At 38.8% G+C, this 6,552-nt stretch overlaps 1 protein-coding gene across 4 annotated transcripts in view; it reads left to right on the forward strand.

The window, feature by feature from the left end:
- LOC129721933 (calcium-transporting ATPase sarcoplasmic/endoplasmic reticulum type-like) overlaps window positions 1-6,552 on the forward strand; it is a 69,747-nt gene that overhangs the window by 35,670 nt on the left and 27,525 nt on the right. The window lies entirely within an intron of this gene.

Here is a 6,552-nt window from a genome sequence, read left to right on the forward strand (position 1 = left end):
ATGTTTAAGGCCAGCTACATTTGAGCTGTGCGATTAGTTGGGCATCGCGTAAAAGCAAACTGCTGTTGCACGTGAGCTCTCGCGATCGCAATTGGTGCGCTGTTTCCGATAATAGGGAAGAGCAACGATAAACACAACGACTTGAACGCTTATCAATGGCGATCATCGATCTTGCGGCGGTGGCCATCAAACCTGCGGCTAAATTGTTAATCGTTAAGCTGGCAGCATTAAATAGTGGCAGAATTGTTCGGCTTCCATTTGCATTTCCTTAATACATTGTTTTAATATTTTATTGCTAGGGGTCATATAATGTTTGGTTTCTTCCACACGTTCACTGACAGTTTAGCTATCTATGTTGATATGCAAACAAACGTTTCGTTATTTATTGGCTTGGCAATGGGTTTCCAATTAGTATAATTGATATTCTATCAGAAACCAATAATTAAATTCTGCGTGGTGTTTCATAGCTTAGCAGAAGCCTAGTATATGCGACCTACTTTCCACCTCTCAAAAGATAGATAGATTATCCTTAGCCGGGGTGTTATAACCCATCAAACATCGACGAAGGTAGGGACATCAACGGCAGTGGCGCTGTACCATGTTAAAGAGTAAACAAACAAGTTATCTGTTGCTCTCGTTTGGTTCTCGGGTTTAAAACGTAAACCGTATTCATATAACACGCAGTTGCCTCGTGAGCTACAACCTGAGGTTGATTATTTACATTCTCGTTGCAGTACAACACTCTGCCAGAGGATTGAGGCGAAGTATAAGGTTTGGTGTTGTTGATTGGCAAAATTCTAGACGGATGCAGCTTAGGTATACTAGGAATATGTTTTATCGAAAATCATCTCCTACTAGTGTGGTTTCCGAGCTGATTTTGTAAACCTCTGTGGATTTTAATTCCACGTTGAAATAGACTTTATTTTGCGCTTTTTATTCATGATTCATTTCAAAACGTTTCGAGTATGAAGATATTAAAAGTACCACAAGGAAATTGTTTGCGCTTTATTTGGACCAAAGATTTTTCTCGTCTTTATTGTGCTCGTAGACCTCATCGATGACTTTCGTAAAAGGGTATAAAGCAATAATTCAATCTAGACCGTCTAAAGCGCTTTAAGCTGGTATATATTTCGAAACATTAAAATTTGTTATAGCACGAGCACACACGTGAGAAATATTCGAAGTAGTACAAATTTTATATCACGTACTGGACTTGTTTTAGACTGGAATGACGGATTTTGTTGGCATATTTTAAAAAAATCGTGATATTCACGGTTTTTTTATCTAAAATGCTTTTTCTGTTTTCTCATGCAGCATCGGAGCACAAATGTTCTGCTCTAGCTATTAAGCTATTATTAAATAACCCGTGGGTCGTGATATATTAGGAATTCTTGGTCACAAGGACCTACTAAGTACTGTTACTTATGGATCTCTGAAGAATTATAATGTAGTTAAAGATTAGCAAGTATGCTTCAACACACAGATGCGTAGGTGCTGATTTTCTTTTCTCGTCCTGCTAGAATTGTCACTATTACGGTGGATGATGGCACACTACAGCTGCCAGCTGCCAGTGTTTTTGTGCTTATGTGGCTGCTCCCAATAAACGGCAATATTCACCGTGATAAATTGTGTCTAGTTTTTATTCTAGTTTTCTAGTCATATTTTAGTAGCAATAGATCCAAATCGATGGAAGACAGGCTATTACTGTAACGAGAATTGCGTTCAATGTTCTCAATGTTTGCTATCTATCGATTATATACAAGCAAGCACACCTTATTGTGAACATTCGTCATGAAATTCAGCAGGAGTTCAAGACAAAAAGATTTGACATTCTTTAATTAGTCAAATATGCGGAAACTAAGGAGGATTCATGATCCTTGGAATAAATGCTTCATCCTTCGCACGGTTTTCTTACTTTCTCACAATTTCCGGTTCTACCCGTCTTCTCAATAACACCATTTGCAAGAAAAATGTCGCACATGCCTTGACTGAAAACGATTATCAACAACACCCGGTCATTAAATCCTGATGAATATAAATGGGTTTGTTTTCAACCTCCTAACCAATCTTTCGGACTTTATGTTATCACAAAGAATAGTTATATCATATGCAATAAAGGGGATAAACCAACATTTGAAAATGTAATAAGACAAGAAATTCTTGGCTTAACCTAATGCAGTCCTACGATCTCTGGTAGGATAAAAAACTGGCATGAATCAGATAAGGAATCCCTATCTGATCACAAGCAAATATTATTTGATTACGAAGCTAATCATCAAAACACTGAATTCATAAGAGATCCCAGAAAAACAAACTGGGAGCAATATAATTCACAGCTTTGAAGGATGTTCTAAATCCTACGGAGAGCTGGAAGAAAACTAAAAACATCTTTTCAATTTGATCCAGCAATCATATTTTGATTGCTGCCCCACGAAGATACGCTCTGCAAATAGAGAGATGCCTTGGTGGGGACGGATACAAACAAAACCTCACCGCCTATAATAAAAAAAATCCAAAGATCAAAAAGGATTGGAGGCATACATGTGAAAACATCGAAAATACTCCAGCAACCGCCAGGCAGCGATAAATCCTTGAGAAAAAAAAATTCGAATAAATTAGGTACTCTGAGGAAAGAAGATGGTTCTTATACTAGCTCTACTAATGAAACATTGGAGCTAATGATAAAAACACATGCCTCGGGTCGGATATTGACTTAAAGGAAGACCAAAGTACATCTGCACAAGAACTGGATTTCTTGAAACCAGGACGGAAATTCATGAAACACTGAATACGATAACTGGGCTTTACAGAACTAGGGATGTATTAGCATCATCCCTGGATGGCCAAACAAATTTTTACCAAAAGTAGAATTGAATGGGCAATAGACTCCATTGAACCCTTCAAATAACCTGGTAGAACGGAATTTTTCCTGTACTACTACAGAGGGGTAAGGTAAAATTTGGGTGTTGTCTTGTTTTTTGTGAGAATGGGTCCATTTTGGCATGCTCTTCAAGAATAGTTATTAAAAAAGTAAGGCTTGATTCCCACAATCTCGATTTTAATGGCTGTTCTTGAAGAGCATGCCAAAATGGACCCATTCCCGCAAAAAAAAGAAAATACAAAATTTTACATAGGACTGTTAGGCAATTAGCGGCAGTAAATCAGTTTTAATACCTATTCTAACAAAACTTTCGATCAAGCTTAATTTTAGGTTATATCCCGGGAGCGTGGCGACAATTACAGGTTATCTTTATTCCCAAAGCCAACAAAAGGAACAAAACATTACCAAGGCATTGGAAGCACTACTTTTTAAGCTTCCAGTTCTTTGAGGGTGACCTAACGGGTCATCTTAGTATTCTAAGAACTATTCGTTTCAATCCCCTAGTAATCAACAATGAAGACTAGATGGAGAAAAGATACAATTTTGAAAGACGATTTCGAATGTTTGAACCTGAGTCTGATGTTTGGTAACGCGATGGTCCTGATCTCCATTCAGGATCAACCATTTTCTACACAGATGGTTCAAAAATTCATATGATCAGAACCTTTCTGTGGCTTATCCGCTTCTACACTCAAAATGAGCTGAAAGCATGGGAGATTTTTCTAAAAAAAGATATAAGTTCTTCGATAGAGAGCTATTAGAACTCTCGGGAATTTGGAGAACAACTCCCAGTACGGTTGTGCGCTTTATGCAAAGTGTAATACCACACTGGCCCTATGCTATTGGTCATATGACGGCACTTCCAAGTGTTACGTCATCTTGACTTAGCAAAATTAACAAAAGGCATATGTCGCAAAAGATCAAAGAATTAGTCGCAGTGACAAAAATACCTAATACGGGAAAAAAGACCTCCTAACTACATACCCACCCTTCGCACCGAATTCTACAGTAGCTATTCTCAGGGAATTGTAATTGTAGCGATATTGGTAGAAGGAACAAGGCTTCGATAAGACTCATTTTTGTTGAAAAAAATAGGTCCTTCTTATAATGATACTAACAAGAGGAAAATTAGTCCTCTTTAAAAATTGTAATTGGTGTTACTGGCAGGAGGAACGGGGTTTGGAATGACTCCTTCCTCTTGACAAAACAAGCCTGGCCTATAATGAAAATGAGCAGAGCAACGGTTGTGAAGTCTCTCCTGAAAATTGTAATTGCCAATATTGGAAGGAAGAAAAAAGTCTTGAAACCAAAGGGTAAAAACATACACACAAGCATGGATGTAAATGATAAGTATGTCACTTATGTGCACTCAATAGTGGTTTTGTACTGAAAACACAACACCTGCAGTATAACAATATCACAAACGATCAAATGTTTCTGGTCGCAGTGATTGAGTCCATACAAAGAAAGAAAAATTACCAGAACCACAAAGGGAGTCTCATGCTTTTGCTTCATCTTCATTGGAGTCCTGTGGTTGGGAGAACCGAACCATAAAAGCAATGATGCCTTACATTAAAGCCTGTAATCAACTTGTTTTTGTCGATTACTACAGTCCAAGAAACAAGATTAATTTCGGTTTTCTTATTTTTTGTGCAAAAAAGTGGAAAAACAGGTATGGCTTCAAATTTTTATATTTAAATCAAACTAAATTGAAGCTTGGGTTTAAAATTTGAATAACCTTATAGAAAATCTGAAAATCCGCGATTTGAACCAAAACAGAGAAAGGAACTTGGTAAAGATCAAAATTTCATGATAGACCAACACTCTGCGCTGGTGATTTCACTGCATCGACCTGCAACTGACTTTGGCATGCAGAATGTTTTGCACTTTATTCATAAATCAGTAGCATTGTGTACCGATGCCCACGCTTCTTTCCTCTTGCGTGGACCTGCATTTTAGCGGGCTACTGCACTAAAAATAAAACAAAATCGCAAGAGTGTTTCGCTCTATTACCAGTCACGTACTATTAACAGTTGGTATAATCCCCTGCTTCTTGGGGTCACCTAAGATCGGGCTGGAAAAATACCGCGAAACCGACCAACCGGCGTAGGAAAATTTTATTGCCTAAAATATTGCCCAAGCGTTTCGTGAACGATTGAGCGTGATTCCAATGCAGCAGCGAGGTAATATTTCTTGATTTCCAATTCCGATAGTAATCGACACGCGAAAGAGTAATGAAAAATGTTCTCACATTCTGAACCGTGAAAATACCTGTCCACCATAATCTCCCGTCATTGCGTCGTTAATGTTGACCCACATGATTCTGCACACTAGAGCTAGACGATATGTCGCATTATATTCAGTGGTCGCCCACTCGCTATTATGTGCTCTTTCACGTTTCATGAATGCAGAAAAATAAACATTTCTTTCACCTTGGCTTAATGATCCTGCTGCTATTTCCAAGGGGCCGGAAAAGTCTCTGCCGTGTTTTCGCTTTCTATCACCTCGGGCGTATTTCTGTGATAGCTGCTCGGCGTAATTAGTCGTTCCAACTACGGCACCAGAGGTTTATTTTCGAGAAGATTCTTCCAAAGTCACGCCATGCGGATTTGAATATCTGCTCCTGACCTTCACCGGCCGTCGTCTGCCTTGAGATACGCAATAATACTACGAGTACCGGTAGCGCGTACAAATGAATCACACGCTGTATGGAGGCATTTTTGTATTTCCACATGTGCCTAGTGCCAAGGAAACAGTCTTATTGCCACTACCTATTTAATTCCCTTATCAGCTATACGCGACCAAGTATTTGCACAATTGATAAGGTCTATTGGACGGAATTCTCGTGCTACGTGTAGTAATTCCGCTGTGACTGGAAACTCAGAAATTGCTCCACGACTTAAAACGTAACATTCCCAAAGCTTGTTGGTATTTCCAGAATAAAAAGGAATCAAGAGCAAATTTCAACAAAAGTTAGTTTAGTGGCTTAACAAAATGCTTTATAGACGCGATATAATTATTAAGCATATTTTATAAGTAAATCACGTTAAATCTTTGCTCAAACATCCTTCTCTAAGAGACAGTGTAAACCTGTTGAATAAATTGAATAAAACCTCCGGCTTGAGTAGATTTATTGTCTAGGATGTTCGTACGTTACTTAAGTTTGAGTCCCGGATACGACTCCAATAAGATAAAGAATCATGTTTGGGTTCAAGCCTATCAAGTTCTTTGATTTTTCAAAAATATACGCTGACAGCACATCCCAAAAAGAGACAGAATTTTATGTGTTCTCAAGACTGCTTAAACCTTTACAACAGGCTTGTAGAGAGCTCCAAACAGGTAGCTGATAAACTGCCTTCGAATAACACTTCATATTTAAAACTGCTCCCTACGAATTATCCCCTCCTGTAGCAATGCACTGTATCCGAGCAAGCAGAGATCTAGCGCAAGTTATCTATCTAGATCAAACGTTTCGGGTGTGCGAGCACCACTTGCTAACCATCAGTGCTCCCCGACGATCAGAAAAGATCAAAGGGCCCAAACCTGTTTTGCATCTAGACCTGTATTTACAGCGAAACAAACCTGAACGCGCGCGCACAATAAGCAGCAAATCTTCTAACTTTCCGCAGCACTCCGCGCCTCGCTCATTTATATGATTGATCCGTCCACGT

Source organism: Wyeomyia smithii, chromosome 2 (assembly GCF_029784165.1).
Source record: "Wyeomyia smithii strain HCP4-BCI-WySm-NY-G18 chromosome 2, ASM2978416v1, whole genome shotgun sequence".
Classification (NCBI taxonomy): domain Eukaryota; kingdom Metazoa; phylum Arthropoda; class Insecta; order Diptera; family Culicidae; genus Wyeomyia; species Wyeomyia smithii.